The sequence below is a fragment of the Lepidochelys olivacea genome (genome assembly GCF_965140295.1).
Source record: "Lepidochelys olivacea isolate rLepOli2 genome assembly, chromosome: 5".
In the NCBI taxonomy this organism is placed as follows: Eukaryota; Metazoa; Chordata; order Testudines; family Cheloniidae; genus Lepidochelys; species Lepidochelys olivacea.
Window position 1 is genome coordinate 106,420,300 of NC_140415.1, and position 23,516 is coordinate 106,443,815.

At 40.8% G+C, this 23,516-nt stretch overlaps 1 protein-coding gene across 5 annotated transcripts in view; it reads right to left on the reverse strand.

Annotated features, from left to right (window-relative positions):
• Nucleotides 1–23,516, reverse strand: part of PTPRD (protein tyrosine phosphatase receptor type D) — a 1,732,979-nt gene that overhangs the window by 506,644 nt on the left and 1,202,819 nt on the right. For 2 of the 5 annotated variants that reach the window (XM_084628885.1, XM_084628882.1), the window contains exon 1: nucleotides 2,665–3,476. The exons of 2 other annotated variants lie outside the window; for them this stretch is intronic. The gene's annotated coding sequence lies outside the window, so the exon portion shown is untranslated. Of the gene's footprint in view, nucleotides 1–2,472; nucleotides 2,492–2,664; nucleotides 3,477–23,516 lie in introns of those variants that run through there. One more of the 5 variants, XM_084628883.1, reaches the window with a different exon arrangement.

Genomic DNA, 23,516 nt, shown 5'->3' on the forward strand with positions numbered 1-23,516 from the left:
AAACATACATTTTAAGCTGAGACAAAGAAATGTAGCCTATCACCTCTGATAGTGTCCTTCCTCAACCAGTGGCAGGGGAGTCAACAGTCCTGAATATAATTATGGGGGGAGGGGGAGGACAACATGCATTTATCTCCCAAACAACATTAGTCTAATTTATTGGCAATGAATCATAGGAAAGTGTCATTTTGATGTTGGCTATCTGTGTTAAAAACGTTCTTCTAGTGCATATGCTATGCACTGGTATTTGCTGTACTAGAGCAGTTTATACAGGCCCCTAGTGGTTTAGCACACACAGCACCAGATGAAGGGGGATTCCTACTCGTTAGCTTGGGTAGTTTTAGTCTCTGCATTATTCTGGTTTAGAAATGAAGGGTGACCTTAAAATGAAAGCTGAATTACTGAAAGCTGAATTACTGATTTAAAATACTAAATTTCTAAATACAACCCCAGAGCTGTTTTCACAAACCTCCTCAGAAAATTAAATGTTGTATGTTTTACCATTTCCCATTCAGTGCACTGGCACAACTAATATTTGAGTTACATAACAGCCACAACAGAATGTTTAATTTATAGCACTTTTTATTATTCATTAAAAAGTAATATGACTGCTAATACTAAAAGCAGATTTTAAAACACAGACCCTGACATCTAGAAGCTCAGAGATGCAGTTTTCCTTTTGAAACGCCATTCCTGACAGCTTGGCATAGCACACATAAACCACAATGAATTTCTTAGTGCCTTCTTAGAGTAGAAGTCTACTACTTAGCCAAAGCTCTCAGTACTTAAAGTGGATATACACAAGCTATACATCATTTCAGCATTGAGAGAAACCTAAATATATTCCACCATACCACCACAAGTGACAACTAAGATCGGAAAGTAAAAAGTATCCAATTAAATCCCTCTCCATGTCTGTGTAAAAGCTGCACCACCTAGTTCTTTGAAAATCCCATGCCGACACATTATAGCTTTTAGCTATTTTAACTGGACAAAATTTGACAGCTGAATTTATGAAACTGACCAGTTTGTCAATTTCACACTTCAAAAAATACAATAATAGCTGATCTCATGAGAGTGAATTTAAGAAAACTGTCATGAAATTGCTAGCTATGGTGAGATGCAAGTACATACAATTATTTTGGGGGACAAGGGAGAATTTTATTTTGTTCAGAGTTGCTCTATTCAGTAACAATGAACAATAAAGCTTTGTTCTTTCCCAACCCACTAGAAATTATGTAATACAATATATTCTAAACCATATTTACATAAAGAATAGAAAGTAGTAAATATTCTAAACCTTTTTAGACACCAAGGAACACAAAATATCTTAGAGCTGTGTTTCTTCACCTCTGCATCAAGATTCAAAGTAAAAGTCTTGATGTTACAGAAGTTGCCTGTGTTTGTGCAGAAGGCAGGGAGCAGGCAATTGGCAAAAGGTCACAAGATAGTCTCAACTTTTTATGTGAATTCTAAGTTTAAATATTTGAGAGAATAGAAACATAAAATAAACATATCCACTCACTGTAACTAGGAAATTCCAAAGCAAATCAGTATCTAAGGTCTCATATGAAATGTTGCACAGTCTCCAGCGGATATTGAATGAACAGAAAAACATAAAATCTTTGCTGCTCTGTGGTGAGGTGAACAAAATGGTCCTCTTTATAAACATAAAAGCTTCAATTTTAAATTGTGTGTCTATATGCGGAAAAGGTGAGAAGAAATACACACCTTTCTATGTGGTGGTACATTGTACAAAGGCCAGCCAGGAGAACGTATACTCATCACACAACAGTCTCAAATAACAAGGAGAAACAGAAATGTGCTTATTGAAAGGTGTCTGGAAAAGGAAAAGTGATGATGGCTTGAGAGGGGTGACAGTTTTAAGGAAAAAATATCCCCCGCCCCATAATGTAGCACTTAGAACTGAATAAAGAAAACAGATCTTGTATTTATAAGTCAAGGTAGGCTACATTAAAAGAGGGGAAAGTCCCTGCTTACAACACAATATTAATTTTAAGAGGGAGCTGGTAAAATAAGTTTTCTGCACAAATGTGAGAATTCCATTATAACCCTACAGAAAGCTGAGGGTCTGCACTGTTTCGGTTTCTTTACAGTGGTTTCAAAAAAGGACCTTTAAAAAAAAAAAACTTCTTATCACCATGAACAATCATCTGCAATTGCCACAGAGGAAAAGAGAGAACTGATCTGATTCCAGTGTGAAAAAGGTCTCCAAACAAGTCCTCCCACACCTTGAATGGCAGCCACTTTCCCTTTGATTGCTGCTAGTTCTCCTTCTCCCCACTAGTTCAAATACAAAAAAAAAAAAAAAAAAACTATCATTAATAACTCACCCCTCTTTACAATACAGGAAACACGAATCCCCCCCTTCCCCCACACGCACAGTAGGAATTCAGTGGAAATGTCTACTCTGGTCACTAGTCAATCCCCCTCCCCCCTTTACACACTTACACACACAACTCCTCTCTTCATTTCCCTTCTCAGCCCGTGGCTCGAGATTAAAACCCAGGAGAAAGCAGAGGCGAGTGGTCTGGCCAGGGCTAGGGGCAGCCTGGGGGGGGGAGGTGCTGAGTACGGTGCCCCCCACACACGCACCGATGGAGCGGCAGAGGGGGAGCAATGGGGCAGCGGCGGGGGAATTACCTGGTCATGCTGGCTCCCCCAGTCCCAGCAGCAGCCGCCGCCGCCGCCGCCGCCTGCCCGCCCGCCACCACCAGCGCTTCCCTCCGCCGCCGCCGCCGCCACCTCCTCTCGCTGGGCTCCGGGGCGGCCAATTTAATCCAAGCCAAGCAGCAGGAGCCCGCGGGTCGTGGCTGCCTGGCGCTGGTGCGTGGCTCTCACGGTCCAACGCCGGGAAGTGGGGGAGAGTGGGCGGGAGTCCGGAGATGCAGCAGCCAGGGGCAGCCCGCTCCCCCAGCCGCTCTCTGCCCGGCTCCGTTCTGCTCCTGCTTGTGCCGGCTGCGGCTGCCGCTGCTCCCGGGCGCTCGCTCTGGTCCCCAGCTTCTGCTCCGCTTCCTCCTCCTCTTCTCTTCTCTTCCCCCCGCTTCGCCTTGTAGCGGAGTCTGTGGCTACAAATAGCTGGGTCGCCCACCCGCCTCCCCCCTCTGCTCCAAACAAAGTGCCGTGCAAACCGGCGGGAGGCAAGAGGCAATTCCCTTTCTCCGGGGGTGGGGGGCAAAGGCAGGGGGAAAGAGCCACTAGCAGGAACAGTGCCCCTGCCCCGCCGCCCCTGGGAGTAACGGGGGGAGGGGGGGAGTGAGGAGGAGTAAAGTGGTGGAGGTGCCTCCCTCTCGCTTTGTTTTGGTGGGTTTTTTTTTATTATTATTTTTAAATCCTCGTAGGCTGCGTGGATCACAGGATCCGTATGGCCCCAAGGGCTGGGGGGAGCCTGTTGCAGAGCGGTGCGGGAGCGGAGACGGGATTGAGAGAGGGAGAAGCACTGAGCCAGCAGTCTCTCCCTGGACCACTGACTGACTGAGGACATAGGAAACAAGAGAGAGACACACACGGGGGCGGGGGGTGAGATGGGGGAAGGAGGAGGGGGGAAGTCGGTGACGTCACTCCCAGGGATCTAGCTAGCTGTACCAGTCCAGCCCAGAGAAGATCTTGTCTTGTACACACACACACACACACACACACACTTGTTTCCAGCACTGTGTAAAGGGGGTGCCTGTCAGAGGGATGCGCACACTGAAACACGGAAGTCTGAGATAATGGGCATCTCAAATATGCCCCCCTCTGTCTCCTTCCCCCCTTCACATTCTCTGGCTCACAAACACACCACTAAATAGACTACATCCCTGTGAGTATGTGATAACTGTCCCTATCCAAAAACTTTCTAAATCTAGTATATTTCAGTAGAATTTAAAGGGTTAACTTCTGTTCCAGTTCACACCCTATACAATCCAATGAAATCAATGGAGTTGCAAGCACTGTAACTCAGCCAGAATTTGTCCTCCAAGGCATATAAATCATCATTATCAAACATTTGCATATACGTCCATAGGTTTACATTGCACTTTATGTTCTTTGTAAAGAGGCAGGGCCAAAGTCCATGTTCATTTACAGCCCATGCAACTTCAGTGAAATCTATGGAGTTGAATGTAAGTCACTATAAAGTTTGGCTTAAAGTCCCTGCTTTTTTCTTCCTGGAGGCCCCAGTCATTTGGAGAGGAAGTTTCTTCCTTACCTCCCAGGGACTCTGTGAAGATAAATACATTAAAGACTGGGAGGCACTCACATACTATGGTGATGGGAGCCATGTAATTGCCTCAGATAGATTGGTCCTGCAAACACTTATGCTCATGAGTTCTCCCATTGAGTTATACTGAAATTGGGTCATTATATTTAGTTTTGTTTTATAATATTTGATTTTACTTTGGAAATGTATTGCTGCCCAGCTTTAAGTCTACTCCTGAGAGAAGGAAGATATACTTTGTTCCTCCCCAACTCCTATCCTCTTTTCGACATACATTCAATTGTGCCATGCAAAATGATCCCAAGATCAATTTTATACTTAAAGGAGCACTGCATCTTTCAAAATGCCAAAGGATTTTAATAATTGCACTATGAATAACTGCACTATGGAAAGGCGTCAATATCTGGAATGTGGCATGCCTGACCATTTTTTCATCCTGTTGAATGAAATTGAGACTATTTCTGTTGAACAATAAAAAGTTGAGTGGATTATATCTATATTATATATAGATATGGTGAAAGCTGTCAGGACACCGGATCATTATATTAAAACCTGGACTATCTATTTAGTTATTTCAAAGCAAGCATAGAGTCTTGGGGTGCATGGGGGCTGCGTTGTGGTGGGGTTTTAATTTTTGTTTGCATTCCATAACCACACACACACATATTTATATTTAGATATTTTTATAAATATAAATATTTATGTACGGTTATGGAATGCAAACAAAAATTAAAACCCCACCACAACGCAGCCCCCATGCACCCCAAGACTCTATGCTTGCTTTGAAATAACTAAATAGATAGTCCAGGTTTTAATATAATGATCCGGTGTCCTGACAGTTTTCACCATTTGTCTCAGTACTCTTCATGCTAAGATCCTGGAATGACACGGAAGAATTGGTCAGTAATCCCGCATCCCTGATACATTCGGACACCACCATCACAATTAAGATCTAAGTTTTGAGACTTTATTTAACTTTTTCCACAAAATTTGGAGTTATAATCATCTTGATATGGCTCCTCCCTCTGTTCCTCTTGTCAGCATGGTGGTATGAATAAGAAATAAATCTGTTTCCTTCTACATAAACCACTAAAGCGAGGCCTACGTAGTGAATTTAATTTCTCAGATTTCTGATTTAAGAATAATGCTGGATGTATATGTAATATGTAAAGAGCAGAGGGAGAAATGATGCTGCGTGAAGTGAAACAGTATGAAAAGCTCTGTGTCTACCCAAGGATGAATCAGCACCTTTGTTATCATCAACTTAAGTGCTACAATAATGATAGCAGAAATATACATACATATATACGTGTGTGTGTATGTGTATATATTTCTGCTGTAAAGTTAAACCTATTGTTTCTATTCCACTGATATATTATTGCCCCCAAAAGTTATAGCTTTCAGGATGCATAATTCAAAATATCACAAGTTAACACAATGTGGAAATAATATTATTTTACAAAATATATTAAGAAGTTCAAGTACAATGTTCTACTAGTTTTTGTTTGTGCAGTTTATTGCCAAGATTGTGATAATACATAACTGTAATGCTAGCACAATACTGAATTGGAAGAACATTTCAAAAATATATTAACTTTGAAATATTTCTTATACAAATATTGAACAAACTGAAAGTGCTGTACTACCAGGTACAAAGATACTGAATTAAGCTAATTACTCAGGATATGAATCTATAAACAAACTTTTTAGTGTGGGGAGTATCTCTTGCTTCTGTTTGTATAATTAAAAATATCTATACACACATATAAACACACACACACACGCACACACACTTCTTCCATTGTTAAAAAATAAGAGTTTAAATTCTGCTCACCTAAACCACACAAGTAGTCCCATTGTCTTCACCGACACCTCACATGAGTAAGTGGGGAGAGACAGAGAGCTTTCCTCTTGGCTGCCACCATTTAGGGCCTGATTCCACATTTTTTACTCAGGACAAAACTCCCAATGACTTCTGTTAGGGTTTTGCCTGAGTAAGATGTGCAGGACCAGCCCTTAATGTTTTCACGTTGCAATCTCATGCAGTTCAAACATTAAATAGTACTGTATTATATTAGAGATTAATACTACAGAGTGTTATTTTCCCTTTGGCTCTTGTGTCTGAGACTGTGGCATGCAGTGGTGACAAATGGGCATTCCCACTAAACTCTTTAGTACAGTGGGATGTTCCATTAACAGTTGGAACCATCTCAATCAAAGTGGAACACTGGGTCACTTCAGGAGAAGAGCAAGCACGGGCACAAAGGATACTCTGTAATTGCCTCCCCCATTTTTTTGTTGCAGGCATTGTGATAGCCGTATATTACAATTATTTTTATAATTACTCTACGACAAGCTGTCAGATGAAATCTAACAGGTGATTTGTCACAAAGCTCCATTAATGTATACATTAGGCATTGGATTACCAAATGATTAGGGGAAGTATTTCTGCGTTGCTGCACTGATACTTGAAAAAATTCCCATTTATAAGCCACAAGTCTTTGTGATCTCCCAGTGAATATTAAAGATAATAAAATACTACTAGGCAAATAAATACATGAGTTGTCAGTAAACAAAAAAATACATTCAACTAACACACCTTGGATATGTATGTCTTTTAAGTGCTAATTTGGTATCTCAGCAGACTTAGTGGGTTTATCTTTATCTTTCAAACTTCCCTGAGTCCTATAAATCTTTCTTTGGTAGTTAAAGACAGAGATGTCTAGAGAAGAATGTGATTCCAAGTACAGTTATTTTTTATTATTATTTTTGCCTGGTTCACTATTTTTATCTTAGCTCTTTGTGCTAAAGAAATAAAAAAAAATGAAGAGTAAGAAGTCTACAGGAAACTAGTAATTAATCACACGATACATGAAAATCTACAGGGACTTGAGGCTGATGAAGCAAGATCAGTTTTATTAGACAGCGCTAGAATATGTGCCACAAACTGGAAATAAACAAGAGTATATGCAATGAAAGCTGTAAATAAGATTTTTGGACAGCAGAGATAGCTTTGTCTTCTACCACTGGAGAATGCCAGAAGTAATGAAAACTCTGCTGAACAATTTCAAAAATGAATATATTTGGAGTGGAAAATGCAATGGGGGAGGGTATAGTTTTATTTAGATTTTTTTGCAGCAGGTCAATGGTGAAATTGGCTTTAAATTCAGAAAAGATACTACCACATACAAAATATTATTTGACTTCTTGAGGTAGGAATGTAAATCCTGTGCTTGTAGGAGAGATTGCACCCCCAAATTACAGTAACAGACAACAACAGAAGAGAGTATGCGCAGATTATCATAAATCATTTCTAAATTCAACTAAAGTGAAGATATGCTCCCAAAAAAGAAAAAGGGGGCATACCTCCAACTTATTTTTTTAAACTACCAGCTGACTTCTGAATTAATGTACTTTAAAATCCAGAAAGCAAAAAAAGAAATGGGTGAGTATAGAAACTTAAATATAAGCCTACATCATTAATGGGACTTTAGTGTCCTTTATCGGAGTTCAGATGTCTAAATCTTATGGAACTAGACAAGATAGTTTCTTTTTATATAATTTCTTTTATATAAAGTCTCAAAGCACTTTACAGAAAGTCTAATCATACCGTGAACGAAAGATAGATGGAGGTTTTTATGGTGAGTTTGAAGATGGGGTAGTTACTCCAAGACTCAGTATTTTGTGAGCAGGGTAATGGGGGAAGAGAGAATTCCAGAAAACTGGTACAGTACAAGAGAAAACCATTCTCCACTGCAGAGATCCAAATGAAGAGGATAACAGAGAAATTAAGACTGGACGTAAAGTGAGTGGGAGAAGGAATAAATATATGTGTATAGTTAGAGATAGGGTTATGCAAATTAACCAGAAATTGACCCAGATCGTAACCCCAATTCTGAACATTCTCCCTGACAAACTTTGAGGAAGTTCAGATCACCATCTGGATCTAAAATTCAATGATAATTGCCTTTATCATTGCAATGAGCTGAACCGAAACCTAGATGTGAATATACCCAAACTTAGGGAAAGTTCAAATATAGCACTTGATCTGAACTTTACAGCTTGTTCCCAGCTCAAAAGTTGCTATAATTGGGGGGGCGGAGGGGGGGAAGGAAAATGAAATCTAGGAAGCTAAATTTAAAGCAGGAAATAAATTACACAGTATCAGGTAAGATGCAGTGTCAACCTTAGCTTTGATTCTTGACCTTTTGAGTGATACTTTGCCTCAGGTTGCGCACTTATTTTCCAGTTTAATTTCATTGTGCATGTTACAAAGGGTGGGAAAGTGGGATGGCTTGTTAAAATCCAGAAGAGATGTTTTTACCTAGATTGTCCTTTCGGTAGTTCCTCCCAGTGTACCCTTTCAGGCTGACTGCTGAAGCCTCACCCCTCAGGGTCATCGAGCAAAGACCTGTGCATGAAGAGGCTATACACAGAATAAGGCCCAGGCATCTGTAGTTTTGTAGATTACCACCCGTCACTAGAAGGTAGCCTTTATTCCCTTTTCATAGTATAACAAACCAGTGCATGAAATGGACATAAAGATCAACTTTAGGCACAATTTATTAGGCACATCCAGAACAGTTGAAGGCATTGTAGCAACACTGTGCTGCTACAGAGAGAATCCAGGATTATTTCCGTATCTCAGTCTCTTCCTTCTTGAGCCTGGGAGTGCTGTGGAAGCAGCCCGCATGGTCTCTTAGAAGAAGGGATACTTCTCCATTCCTCTCCAGTGACCCTCCCACAGATACAGACACAAACCAGAAGGAGCAATGTCTACGTATCTGCCCATGAGGTGTGCTGTGATATGGAACCCTTGAGGGTGGAATGGGAGGGAGCAAAGGAAAGGATATAGGAGGAAATTTCTCCCTTATCCTTAAGGGACACAGATCAATTTTTAAGTCAATAACACCACAGACAAATGTTAAATCTTTGCAATATCTTAAAGGTTTTTCTTCAAAGGTGCATGTGGTTTTGTTTGCTTACATGAAGAACGTGAGATATACAATAGGTTATGGAGTCTCTGACTCCCTTGTCACTGTTTTTAATCCCACTAAAAATGGCTTATGTTTGGAGATTGTTGTTATCTCGGTGGGGATAAATTAGTGATCACATTCCAATTCCTAGTGGACAAGTGTCCATATTGCGAAAATGGCCATCATACTTGGCAATCATGTTGGCAGTCTTAGTAAAGGGCCAATGGCTGAACAGAAGACTGAATTACTCTCAAATTCCTAGAGGTGGCCCCTCCCGTGCATGACAAAAAAAATGGTGGGCCAACCCAGAGAAAATGAACAACTGATTACTTTAGTTTATAGTGCTGTTATCTTGGTCTTGGGGCCAATCTTATTCAATATTTTTTATTAATGACCTTGGCACAAAAAATAGGTGTGCGCTAATGAAATTTGCTGATGTTACAAAGTTTGGAGGCATTTTCAATACAGAGGAGGATCAGAACAGTACACAGGAAGATCTGAATGACCTTGAAGACTGGGGTGACAGACATAGGCTGAAATTCAATGATACAAAGTTCAAGGTCATTCACTTAGAGTCTAATACTAAGAATTTCTGCTACAAGCTGGGGGCTCCTCAGCTGGAAGTGACAGAGGAGGGAAGAGACCTGGGTGTGTGGGTCAATCACAGGATGATTATGAGCCACCAATGTGATGGGGCTGTGAAAAAGGCAAATTTGATCCTAGGATGTATTAGGCAAGGCATTACAATACAGATAGAGAAGTATTAATGTAGGACTTCATCTGGAATATTGTGTACGATTCTGGTTACCCATGTTCAAGAAAGATGAATTTAAACTGGTATAGGTCCAGTGGAGAGCTACAAGGAAGATCTTGGAAATGAAGGGCCTATCTTAAGAGAGGAGAGTGGAAGAACTTGTCTATTTTATTCTAGCAAGAAAGGCTGAGATGCGAGATTGTTCTCTATAAATACATTAAGGGGCAAATACCAGGGAGGGAGAAGAGCTATATAAGCTAATACAGAGGTTCTCAAACTGTGAGTTCCACTCAGGTGGTCCGCGGATAGTTCCCTCCAAGGTGCACACCTGGGCAGCTGCACACGAGAGAATGAAGGGCCACCCACCTAATTAGTGGAGCTGCGCAGGCATGGCTCCACTAATTAGGTGCCTGGACTCTAGAGAAGATGCACATGTAAGGTGAGGTGGTAGCCTTGGGGAGAATAGGGACTAGGTAGGAGGGGTAAGTGGGGTGAATTTGGGACGTGGAGGGCTGCAGCGGCCAGAGAAAGAGGCGACTTTCCCCAGCTCCAGGCCTGCGGCTGCTGGGGAGAGATGGCCCTCCTTCCCAGCCTCAGCTCTGTGGTTGCTGTGGTGGGGGAGAGACCACTCTCCTTCCCAGCCCCAGCTCAGGGGCTGCCACGGCAGGGGAGAGAGAGCACATCCATCACATTAGAAAGGTAAGACTACTGATATTAAAATGAGTTGTGTGCTTTTATTTGTAGATCAAAAAAAGTTTATTATTATTAATTTTTTTTGAAATAGCAATTTTATCCACAGCGCTTTACAATAGTTAGCTAACGGTACAAACAACACTTGGAAAGATCATTAAGTGGTCCACTGAGACACTCGGCAATTTTCAAGTGGTTCGCGGAAAAAAAAGTTTGAGAACCACTGAGCGAAAGGACAATGATAGCACAAGCACAAATGGATATAAACTGGCAATGAAAAAATAGATTTTTGAGAGCAGAAGGAACTTTCTACACCACCATCTAGACTGACCTCCTTCATACCATAGGCCACTGAATTTCAACATAGGCTAAATATGATCTGTATGTGTTACTGCACTGTTTCTATAACTTTCCTAGCATTTCAACCTATTTTTCCTTTTTTAACACCCATGTTATACTGTCCATTCAAGTCCATTGCACATTCACTTTGTTACTTGTGTGGTTTGTAAACTATGCACTATCATGTTCTTTTAAGAGTGTCTATGTGTTTTGGACAGAACAAGAGGTATTAAACAAAACCACATTAGCAAAACAAATCTGCTCACCACACAACTTTTGCTAATCATTTTCATTCTCAGCAATTCAATTAAAACAGAAATCAGGACCACAAGAATAATCAATGTGTTAGCCAAAAAAGTATTCAAGAAAAAAGGAATGAAAAGATTAAATCTGTTTCATTGAATCCAAATTATTAGCAGGACTTTGGTGCCAAATCCCTTACGTTCCAATGTTGAAAAAGCATTCTCCTATATTAAACTAGTTCTGTGAGGGAAATCATGTATTAGTCATAGTTTTTCAATTGGAGGATTTATTTTTCAACAAGGGAAACAACTTCTCAGAGTTCTGTTAACACAAAACCATTCATTGTAAACCAGAGCAGATGTCTTTTTAGGACAGAGCTACAGTTCAAACTAATTCCATATGAGGTTTTTGTACATGCTAGAGCTACAGGAAACTTTTGAGTTAATGGAAATAAAACACCTCAAGAGCTCGCACTTGAAAACTTTTGACATTGGCTTGGTTGACTCCCTCTTCATGGTGATATTGAAGGCATCTCCCACTGTGGCACAAAGGTCCTGATAAGTGAAGTTATTTTACCCCAAAAGTGTGAACGTGATGTGTGCAAAGACATTCTTCTGCAGTGTTGCAAGATTATCCTCTTCAATGCAACTCATAGATTAATTGATTCCAAATCCAGAGGGGACCATTGTAATCATCTAGTCCACAGGTGGGCAAACTACGGCCGCCCATCCTGCCTGGCCCCTGACCTCTTGGCTGGGGAGGCTAGCCCCCGGCCCTTCCCCTGCTATCCTCCCTCCCCCGCAGCCTCAGCTCACTGCGCCGCCAGAGCTCTGGCCCGCCGCTCCTAACGGGCAGCGCGGCAGTGTGGCTGGCTCTGGCATGGTAAGGGGGCGGGGAGTGGGGCACCCCGGGGGGGCAGGGAGCAGGGGGCAGTTGGATGGGGCACAGGTTTGGGGGGGGCAGTCAGGGAACAGGGGGGCTGGATCGGCATGGGAGTCCCAAGGGGCCTGTCAGGAGGTAGGGGTGTGGATAGGGGTCAGGGCAGTCAGGGGAAAGGGCGAAGGGCAGGTTGGATAGGGGTTGGGTTCCCGGGGGGGTGGTTAGGGGCAGGGGTCTCAGGAGCGGACAGTTAGGGGACAAGGAGCAGGGAGGGGTTGGATGGATCAGGGTTCTGAGGGGGGCAGTCAGGGGGCGGGAAGTGGGAGGGGGCTGATGGGGGTGGGAGCCAGGCTGTTTGGGGAGGCACAGCCTTCCCTTCCCCGCCCTCCATATAGTTTTGCAACCCCGATGTGGCCCTCAGGCCTAAAAGTTTGCCCACCCCTGATCTAGTCTGACCTCCTGTACAACACAGGCCATAGAAGTTCCCCAAAATAATTCGCAGAGTAGATCTTGATTTAAAAATTGTCAGTGATGGAGAATCCACCATGACTCTCAGTAAATTGTTCAATGGTTAATTACTCTCACTGTTAAAAATTTACACCATATTTCCAGTCTGAATTTGTCTTGTTTCCACTTGCAGCCATTGAATCATGTTATACCTTTCTCTACTAGACTGAAGAGCCCATTATTAAATTTATAGACTATAATCAAGTCACCCCTAGCCTTCTCTTTGTTAAACTAAATAGACTGAGCTTCTTGAACCTATAACTATAGGGCATGTTTTCCAATCCTTTAACCATTCTCACAGCTCTTCTCTGAATCCTCTCCAATTCATCAAGGTATTCTTGAATTGTGCATATGTGAACCGACACAGTATTCTTGCAGCAGTCACCACCAGGGCCAAATCGAGGTAAAGTAACCTCTCTGTTCCTGCTCAAGATTCCCCTGATTATGAATCCAAGGATTGAATTAGCCCTTTTGGCCACACCATTCCATTGGAAGCTCATGTTCAGCTGATTATCCATCACAACCCCTGAATCGCTTATAGATTGCACACCAGGATCAAGTCTTCCATTCTGTAAGTATGGCCTAGGTTCTTTGTTAGTAGAGGTATATATGTCCATTTAACCATATTAAAATGTGTATTGTTTGCTTGTGCCCAGATTACCAAATTATCCAGATTATTTTTTAATCTGTGACCTGCTCTCTTCATTATTTACCACCCCCCCAATATTTGTGTCATCTTCAATTTTTAACAGTAACTATTTCATTTTTTCTACCAGGTCATTAATAAAAATAGCATAGGACCAAGAACCAATCTCTGTAGGACCCTACTAAAATCACATCCTATCTGTTATCCAGTTTTCAATCCATTTAACATGTGCTGTCAAGGTTCCTCTCCCACTCTGAACTCTAGGGTACAGATGTGGGGACCTGCATGAAAAACCTCCTAAGCTTATCTTTACCAGCTTAGGTCAAAACTTCCCCAAGGTACAAAATATTCCACCCGTTGTCCTTGGACTGGCCGCTACCACCACCAAACTAATACTGGTTACTGGGGAAGAGCTGTTTGGACGCGTCCTTCCCCCCAAAATACTTCCCAAAACCTTGCACCCCACTTCCTGAACAAGGTTTGGTAAAAAGCCTCACCAATTTGCCTAGGTGACTACAGACCCAGACCCTTGGATCTTAAGAACAATGAACAATCCTCCCAACACTTGCACCCCCCCTTTCCTGGGAAATGTTGGATAAAAAGCCTTACCAATTTGCATAGGTGACCACAGACCCAAACCCTTGGATCTGAGAACAATGAAAAAGCATTCAGTTTCTTACAAGAAGACTTTTAATAAAAATAGAAGTAAATAGAAATGAAGAAATCCTCCCTGTAAAATCAGGATGGTAGATATCTTACAGGGTAATTAGATTCAAAAACATAGAGAACCCCTCTAGGCAAAACCTTAAGTTACAAAAAAGATACACAGACAGAAATAGTTATTCTATTCAGCACAATTCTTTTCTCAGCCATTTAAAGAAATCATAATCTAACACATACCTAGCTAGATTACTTACTAAAAGTTCTAAGACTCCATTCCTGGTCTATCCCTGGCAGAAACCAGCATATAGACAGACAGAGACCCTTTGTTTCTCTCCCTCCTCCCAGCTTTTGAAAGTATCTTGTCTCCTCATTGGTCATTTTGGTCAGGTGCCAGCGAGGTTACCTTTAGCTTCTTAACCCTTTACAGGTGAGAGGAGCTTTCCCCTGGCCAGGAGGGATTTCAAAGGGGTTTACCCTTCCCTTTATATTTATGACATGTGCCATACTAATTTTATATCTTTCTAGATTTTTTATCAGAATGTCATGCAGTACCAAGACAAATGCCTTACAGAAGTCCAAGACTATTACATCAACACTACTACCTTTATTAACCAAACTTGTAAGCTCATCACAAAAAGATATCAAGTTAGCTTGACAGGATTTCTTTTCCATAAATCCGTCTTGTTTGGCATTAATTCTATTACTGTCCTTTAATTCTTTATTAATTGAGTCAAATATCAGACAATCCAGTATCTGGCCCAGGACTGATATCACATTGGTAGACCGATAATTACCCTGGTCATCCCTTTTTAAATATTGGCACAACATTAGCTTTCTTTCAGACTTCTGGAACTTCCCCAGCATTCTCAGACTTCTTGAAAATCAACACTAACAGTCCAGCGAGCTACTCAGTCTTTTAAAACTTGTGAATGCAAGTTAGCCAGACCTACTAATTTTAAGAGTCTAGCTTTAGCGGCTGCTATTTAACATCCTCCTGAGATACCACTAGAATGGAAAAAGTGTTATCATATTACATGATAGTATTTTTTTCCCCAAATACAGAACAGAAATATTTAATTGAGCATGCCTGCCTTTTCTGTTTCTATTATTGTTGATAATTCTGACATTTCCATCTAGTAAGGACCAGTACCATTGTTAAGATTCTTTTTCTTCCTAATATACTTTAAAAAAACCCTGCTTATTGTCCTTAACCCTGCTGGTCTTAGATTTCATCTTGGGTCCATTTGCTTCCCTTATCAATTTTCTACAGTTCCAAGCTTCTGACCTATATTCATTATGATCAAATTCCCCTTTCTTCCAACCTTCTAACCAGGTTGTTTTTTTTAGCCAATATGGCCTTCTTCCTCAATTGTGGCTCTTCATGCAGCTAGTAAAGTGTTCTTACACAATTCCCAATTATCATTTATATTTTTCTAATTAAATTCTTCCTCCCAACTGATTTGGCTCACAATTGTTTTCAGCTTTGTGAAACTGACCCTTCAACAGTATATATATATTACTGATCTGGACTTTATTCAGTTTCTACATTATAAATGTGATCAAGTCATGATCACTAGTAACGAAGCTATCATTAATTTTTAGTTTTATGATCAGTTCCTCTTTATCCATCAAGATGAGGTTTAATACAGAATTCCCCTCTGTTGCATGCAACAACTGAAGGAAATTTCATCAATAATATTTAGAAATTTTAGTACTGTTAGCAGGAGACCTTCTGCATATGTCACTCAAAGTCCCCCATGATCACAAACACACAGCTTTTTCCCCCTATGCATTATAAATAGGGGCATAAGGTGCTAGTCATCCTGTTCCCAAATGCAAACACCAACCAATACCCCATCTTGTGCTTTATTTGTTAGTATATTGATCATAAGCATTGTACATCATTTTATTTTAAATTGTTTTGGAAACAGGTAATGCCATCTATAAGTTCCAACAAACAGGTTCCAATATAAGTTGCTCTCTTCCCATTTCACTTTAAAAAAAAAGACAAACACACAAACACACTTACTTGTTTGGCCTCCTCTTCCTATAGTGCAGTTTGTGACTGGCTCTTGTCTTATGTGGCAGCAGTGTTCAGACAGGTACTGAGTTTACAAACTCCAACAAAATCTGCATCTCCCGTCTTTCCCCTACAGTCTTCCCCATAGAATCACAGAAATGTAAGACTGGAAGGGACCTCGATAGGTTATCTAAGTCCAGTGCTCTGCACTGAGACAGGAATAAGTATTATCTAGACCATCACTGTTTGGTTTAACCTGTTCTTAAAAACCTCCAGTGACAGAGATTCCACAACTTCCCTATGTAATTTGTTCCAATGCCTAACTATTCTTACCATTGGAAAAAATTCCTAATGTCTAACCTAAATCTCCCTTGCTGCAATTTAAGCCCATTACTTCTTGTCCTGTGCTCCGTGGTTAGGAAGAACAATTTATCACCCTCCCCTTTATAAAAACCTTTTACTTACTTGAAGTCTGTTATGTACCTACTAGGTCTTCTCTTCTCCAAACTGAACAAACCCCAGGTTTTTTTCAATCTTTCCTTGTAGGTTATGTTTTCTAAACCTTTAGTCTTTTTTGTTGCTCTCCTCTGTATGGTCTCCAATTTGTCCTCATGTTTCCCAATGTGTGGTATAATACTCCAGTTGAGGCCTTATCAGTGCTGAGCAGAGTGGAAGAATTACTTCTCATGTCTTGCTTATTGTCCTTATTCCTCTTTTAATAGATAGGTGCTATATTTGCCCTTTCCCAGTCTTCTGGAATCTCTCCCATCCTCCATGAGTTCTCAAAGAGAATTGCTAATGGCTCAGAGAACTGTTCAGCAAGCCCTTTAAGGGTATGTCTACACTGCAATAAAACACCTGGGGCTGGCCCATGTCAGTGTAGACATTTGGGCTCAAGCTGAAGCCCAGACTCTGAGACCCCACAAGGGGGAAAGGTGCTAGTGCCCAGGTTCCAGCACGATCTCAAAAGTCTACACTGCAATTTTACAGCCCTGCAGCCTGAGTGAGATGACATTGGCCAGCAACAGGTGTTTTATTGCAGTGGGGATGTACCCTAACTATTCTAGGATGTATTTCATCAGGTCGTGCTGACTTTAAGACATCTAACTTATCTAAGCAATTCTTAACTTGTTCTTTTCCCTATTTTAGTCCCATTTACACTGCTGCATTTTCTGTTATTGTCTTTTCCTCCTCATTAAGTAACGAGCCTGTTCTGTCCTGCTTCTAATGCATTTGTAAAATGTTTTCTTGTTACTCCTTATGTACCTAGCTAGTTTAGTCTCATTTTGTGCCTTTCTAATTTTGTCCCTACATGCTTGGGTTTTTTTATATTTATCCTTCATAATAAACTGATCTAGTTTCCACTTTTTCTATGATTCATTTTTGAGTTTCAGGTCACTGAAGATCTCCTGGTTAAACTAGGGTGGTCTCTTACCATACCTTCATATCTTTCCAATGCATTGGAGTAGTTTGTTCTTGTGCCTTTAATAATGTCTCTAAAAAAACCTGACAACTGTCTTCAATTCTTTTTTTTCCCCTTAGACTTGCTTCCCAAAGGATCTTACCTATCAGTTCTCTGAGTTTGCTAAGTTTGAAGTCCATTGCCTTTATTCTACTGTTTTCTGTTCTATCATTCCTTAGAATCATGAACTCTATCATTTCATGATCACCTTCACCTAAGCTGCCTTCCACCTTCAAAGTCTCAAACAGTTCCTCCCAATTTGTAAGAATCAAATCTAGAACAGTCTTTCCCCAGACACTCCTGCTACCTTCTGAAATAAAAAGTTGTTTCCAATGCATTCCAAGAACCTGTTTCATAATCTGTGTCTGGCTATATAATGTTCCCAACAGGTGTCTGTGTAGTTGAAGTCCCCTATCATCACCAAGACCTCTGACATCTTCTGAGACTCACCTACTTTCTACAACCTCTTCAGTGTTTTCCTCCTCTCCCACAAGCCATTTCTCTCGATTCCTCCCCACAAAGTGCTCTCCTCCCCACAAACCCTTGTCTCTCTTCTCCAAAAACTCCCACAATTACCCCATCTCTCTTCTCTGTTTCTCCAAACTCACCTCATTCTCTCCCTCTCGTCTCCCCAAACTTCTCATTTTCTCTTCCTCACACTGCCTCTTGTCCCAGCTTTTACTATCTTCAAAATCCTTCCACCTTTCATCTCCAATAGCCATGCCTCCTTTTTTGCCTGTCCCTGTTAAGGAAAGGGAGAAGAGAAGATGTTGCTACAGCCACTGCAGTTCTTTCATGTCCCAGGCAGGTTCTTCCTGGTCTGCAGACCCTCAGAACCAATAGGTGAGGGGCTGAGCCAGGAAACACAGCTGCTTGCCCAGCAGTGTACGTAGCAGGGCCTGCAGTTATAGCTCCCTCCTGGTTTGTATATCCAACAGCTAAGTAGCTGATGATAGCAATGCTAAGCGCCTCTATACAATGCCCCTCCTCCACACCCAGCCAAAATTCAGATGGGGAAAATAAAGCAGGTCTCAGAAACAGTGTGCTAGTGTGCACCCATTCCCTGCAGCAGCACATCTCTGTTGCTGTTACAGTCTTGTTCTCTAGTACCTCAGCCTTCAGTAAAAAAAAGGAAGTTTTTCGATGTTGTGATTGAGAAGAAAGTCTCAGAAATGTGAATCAACTGTAACCAATGCAGAGATGTCTAAGTGAATCTGTAGGTTGCCTAAAATAATAGTTCCAAGAGGTGTAAAATACCCCATTGACATCAGTGAGGGATTAATTTAGAATCTAGGGATGTTAATTTAAACATTAACAATTCATAGATTTATAGATTCACAGGTTTCAGTGCCAGAAGGGACCATTCTGATCATCTCGTCTGACCTGCAGTCTTACACAACCAGTAGAACTTTGCCAAAATAATTCCTAGACCGTATCTTTTAGAAAAGTATAAAATCTCGATTTTAAAATTTCCAGTGATCCACCACAATGTCTGAAAAATTGTTCAAATGGTTAATTATACTCACTATTAAAAATTTGTGCTTTATTTCTAGTCTGATTGTATCTAACTTCAACTTCCAGCCATTGGACTGTATTTCCTTCTTTGACAGGGTGACTAGCCTAGTGGATGGGAGGAATCAATAGACATGATATATTGTGATTTTAGTAAGGGTTTTGACACTGTCCCAGATGACATTCTCATAAGCAAACTAGATGTGGTCTAGATCTAGATGAAATTACTATAAAATGGGTGCATAACTGATTGAAACACTGTACTCAAAGAGTACTTATCAATGGCTCACTGTCAAACTGGAAGGGCATATCTAGTGGGGTCCTGCAGGAATCAGTCCTGGCCCTGGTACGATTCCATATTTTCATTAATGACTTGGATAATGGACTAGAGAGTATGCTTATGAAATTTGCAGTTAATACCAAGCTGGTATGGGCTGCAAGCACTTTGGAGGGCAGGATTAAAATTCAAAATGACCTGGATACATTGGAGAATTGGTCTAAATTCAACAAGATTAAATTCAGTAAAGGTAAGCGCAAAGTACTTCATTTAGGAAGGAAAAAATCAAATGTGCAATTAGAAAATGGGGAATAACTGGCTACATTATAGTACCACTGAAAAGGATCTGTGGATTATACTGGATTGAAAATTGAATATGAGTCAACAATGTGATGCAGTTGCAAAAAAGACTAATATCATTCTGGGGTGTATAAACAGGAGTGTTGTATGTAAGATATGGGAGGTAATTCTCCCACTCTATTCGGCACTAGTGAGGCCTCAGCTGGAGTACTGTGTCCAGTTCTGGACACCATGCTTTTAGGAAAGATGTGGATAAATTGGAGAGAGTCAAGAGGAAAGCAATAAAAATGATAAAAGGTTTGACAACCTGACCTATGAGGAAAGGTTTGACAGACTGGGTATGTTTAATCTTGAGAAAGAAAACGGAGCGGGGACCTGATAACAGTCTTCAAATATGTTAAGGATTATTATAAAGAGGACTGTGGTCAATTGTTCTCCATGTCCATTGAAGGTAAAACAAGAAGTAATGGGTTTAATCTGAAGCAAGGCAGATTTAGGTTAGATATTAGGGTGGTGGTGGTGGTGGTGGGGGAACTGTCTAACTATAAGAGTAGTTAAATTCTGGAATAGGCTTTCAAGGAAGAATGTGGAGTCTCCATCATTGGAGGTTTTAAGAACAGGTTGGATGAATGCCTTTCAGGGATTGAATAGGTGTACTTGGTCCTGCCTCAGTGTAGGAGGATGGACTTGACGACCTCTCGAGGTCCATTCCGCTCCTACATTTCTATGATTCTGAGATTCTTTTGTCTGCTAGAGTGAAGAGCCCATTATTAAATATCTGTTCCCCATGTAGGTACTTACAAACTGACCAAGTCACCCCTCATTCTTCTCTTCATTAAGCTGACTAAATTGAGCTCTTTGAGTCTATCACCATAAGGCATGTTTTCTAATTCTTTAATCATTCTTGTGGCTCTTCTTTGAAATGACTCCAATTGATCAACATCCCTCTTAAACTGTGGGCATCAGAACTGGACATAGTATTCTAGTAGCAGTCACAACAGTGCCATATACAGTGGTAAGATAAACCTCTCAACTTCTAGTAGAGATTCCCCTGGTTAAGCATCCCAGAATAATGTTAACCATTTTGGCCACCGCATCATACTAGGAGCTCATGTTCAGCTGATTATGCATCACAACTCCCAAATCTTTTTCACAGTCACTGCTTCCCATGATAGAGTCCATACCACCATCCTGTAAGTATTTCCTACGTTCTTTGTTCCTAGATGTATACATCTGCATTTAGCCACATTAAAATGCATATTGTTTGCTTGCACACGGCTTACCATGCAACAAGAATTCCTCGAGTCAGAATGGGTGATGGGCAGCGTAGAGGAAACCATAGATCTACACAATTTATTTTTTGTGAATGAGGTCTCATTGCTGTGTCAGCAAATGCACAGTGTGTGCAAGATACCACCATCTTTTTCTTTTTTTAACTCAAAAAGGTGGAACCAAGCTCAGAGAGCATAGCGGAGCCCATGAGCATACTGAAGCCCCAGCAAGGGGCACCCAAACTCAAGCAGCCCCATGAAGCTCAGACAGCATGTACAATCATATTTTAAACATCTGCATAATCTACAATGAGCAACATCTCATTCTGATGAATCCTTTGCAGAGTTTATTTTATGGGTTTAGCTTGGTAGAGTACCACCATCGTTCCCCGCCCCCATCTGAAAAAGACATTGTTATTTAGCCAAATTAAGATGTGTGTGTGGGGGGGTGGGGGTGGTAACGTCCTCCTTGTAATTATGCCCTGAGTATGTGCTGAAAATTACTGAGTGCCATCAACTTATTATTACTGACCTTGGCACAAAACGTGGGAGTGTGCTAATAAAGTTTGCGGATGATACAAAGCTGGGAGGTATTGCCAATTTAGAGAAGGACTGGGAAATCATACAGGAAGATTTGGATGACCTTGTAAACTGGAGTAATAGTAATAGGACGCAATTTAATAGTGAGAAGTGTAAGGTCATGCATTTAGGGATTAATAACAAGAATTTTAGTTATAAGCTGGGGACGCATCAATTAGAAGTAACGGAGGAGAAGGACCTTGGAGTATTGGTTGATCATAGGATGACTATGAGCCGCCAATGTGATATGGCCATGAAAAAAGCTAATGAAGTCTTGGGATGCATCAGGTGAGGTATTTCCAGTAGAGATAAGGAGGTTTTAGTACCGTTATACAAGGCACTGGTGAAACCTCATCTGGAATACTGTGTGCAGTTCTGGTCTCCCATGTTTAAGAAGGAAGAATTCAAACTGGAACAGGTACTGAGAAGGGCTACTAGGATGATCCGAGGAATGGAAAACTTGCCTTATGAAAGGAGACTCAGGGAGCTTGGTTTGTTTAGCCTAACTAAAAGAAGGTTGAGGGGAGATATGATTGCTCTCTATCAATATATCAGAGGGATAAATACCGGAGAGGGAGAGGAATTATTTAAGCTCAGTACCAATGTGGACACAAGAACAAATGGACATAAACTGGCCACTAGGAAATTTAGACTAGAAATTAGACGAAGGTTTTTAACCATCAGAGGAGTGAAGTTTTGGAATAGCCTTCCAAGGGAAGCAGTGGGGGCAAAAGATCTATCTGGCTTTAAGATTAAACTCGCTAAGTTTATGGAGGAGATGGTATGATGGGATAACATGGTTTTGGTAATTAAATATTCATGGTAAATAGGCCCAATGGCCTGTGATGGGCTATTAGATGGGGTGAGATCCGAATTACCCAGGAAAGAATTTTCTGTAGTATCTGGCTGATGAATCTTGCCCATATGCTCAGGGTTTAGCTGATCGCCATATTTGGGGTTGGGAAGGAATTTTCCTCCAGGGCAGATTGGAAGAGGCCCTGGAGGTTTTTCGCCTTCCTCTGTAGCATGGGGCACGGGTCACTTGCTGGAGGATTCTCTGCTCCTTGAAGTCTTTAAACCATGACTTGAGGACTTCAATAGCTCAGACAGAGGTGAGAGGTTTTTCGCAGGAGTAGATAGGTGAGATTCTGTGCCCTGCGTTGTGCAGGAGGTCGGACTGGATGATCATGATGGTCCCTTCTGACCTTAGTATCTATGAATCTATCTATGAATCTATGAAAACTTCTAATGGGAGCCAAAAAATGAGGAATGTGCCTAAAAGGCAGAAATCTTATTCTATCATAATATTAGGATATCATTATCTCATTCTACTTAAAATGTTTGGGTTTGTTTTTTTTTGTTTTCTAAAAATTTTTTTTTGAAGGGGTATTGCAGAAAAGGTCAAGCATAGCTCATGCTGCAACATAGTACTTTTAACATAGACATTTCCTTTAATATATAATAAGCTTTATTAAAAAAAATAGAAGGAAGAAAACCCCATTTTCTGGGAACAGTAAAACAACTGCTTTTATGAGAATTATTTTGTGCATAATTTAACTGAGAAACTGGAAGAGAAATTGTGGATTTTTTTAAGCTGAAGCAAAAATAAAACTGCACTTTAAATGCTCTTCTTCCAGAGGGGGTTGTTAATTGTCTTTATATTTACTCAGAGACCAGAGAGGGAGTGAAGAAAATAGAGAATGTTTGTCCCAGAACTAGAATAAAACTAACATTAAAAAAGAAAGAGGAAAAGATTGTCACAACAATTTCTACAAGCCCCAGACTCTCAAACGCTGTAGGTTATTCTGGGTATTATTCATCAACTCAATGTAAATTACCAGAGTATATACACAGCACTGCTGCTGCTCCTCCAGTCATTGTTACTAAGATGCTATCAACCACAAGAACACCTCCTAATGAAATCTTTGCCTCGGTGCTACCTACTAAGCAGAAAAAGACAGGCATTCCACCAACTGAACCCTAATACCTTCTTCTATCTATCCTTATAATGGCTTATGCAGTGTAGAAGACCAAGAAAGCAGATAAAACAAAAATTAAAGATAATCCAGACCCTTGTTCCAAGTAATATATTCCAGACATTAAATTTTAAATTTAGGATCAAGAGGAGGTGTTATTGGAAAAACAAGATAAATACTTTAGAGCCACAAAAAGGAGAAAA